Consider the following 613-nt stretch of genomic DNA (forward strand, 5'->3'; position numbering starts at 1 on the left):
AAGGTGTGAGACTGAAAGGGAGAAGGTTTGCGGTGGAGGGGCGAGGAAAACGTACTCTGAAGCACTTGCGTGAGAACTCTCACTGGCAACAGCGAGCAAGTTTTAAGTGACCGAAAGCAGAACAAACGTGGGGTGCAGCTGACGGTGTGTTTTACCCATTCCGTGCTTCCTGGCAGCAGACGGACGGTTGCTGGGCTCCATCTGCAGCTCTTCTCCTCGGCGCCGTGAGAACCGTCCCGTCGCCCACAGGCTGAGCCGCGATCCATCTGCTGAAAGAGAGAGTGCCGCGTTACAGCGGTGCCGCAGCGCACGGTGTCAGCATCCCGATTCGGCCCCGCGGCTTCCGGTGCCGGGCTGCGACGACTCCGTGTGCGGCCCTGAGCTCCTCTGCAGTCAGCGGTGAGAACGGGACCTGACAGAGATCTGTCAGAGCGCTCTGTCTCTGCTGACCGCGGTACCGACAGCCGCGCACCGCTCCGCGCCACTCACCGTGCCGCGTCCACCCGCAGCTTCTTGAAGGCCGTCCACAGGCTCCGCTCCTCCTCGGCCTCGTCGTCCTGGTCCTCCTGCTGCTGCTGCTGCTGCTGCCGGTCCTCCTGCCGCCTATTTGCAA

The 613-nt window shown here is 63.3% G+C and overlaps 1 long non-coding RNA gene across 1 annotated transcript; it reads right to left on the minus strand.

Annotated features, from left to right (window-relative positions):
* Window positions 1-64: 64 nt before the first annotated feature.
* On the minus strand, window positions 65-475 carry LOC109364625. The gene is made up of 2 exons (XR_002110518.2): window positions 413-475; window positions 65-266 (listed from the first exon to the last, which is right to left on the minus strand). It is a non-coding gene; the product is annotated as an uncharacterized LOC109364625 (long non-coding RNA).
* Between the last annotated feature and the right edge of the window lie 138 nt (window positions 476-613).

The sequence above is a fragment of the Meleagris gallopavo genome, unplaced genomic scaffold (assembly GCF_000146605.3).
Source record: "Meleagris gallopavo isolate NT-WF06-2002-E0010 breed Aviagen turkey brand Nicholas breeding stock unplaced genomic scaffold, Turkey_5.1 ChrUn_random_7180001879024, whole genome shotgun sequence".
NCBI lineage: Eukaryota > Metazoa > Chordata > Aves > Galliformes > Phasianidae > Meleagris > Meleagris gallopavo.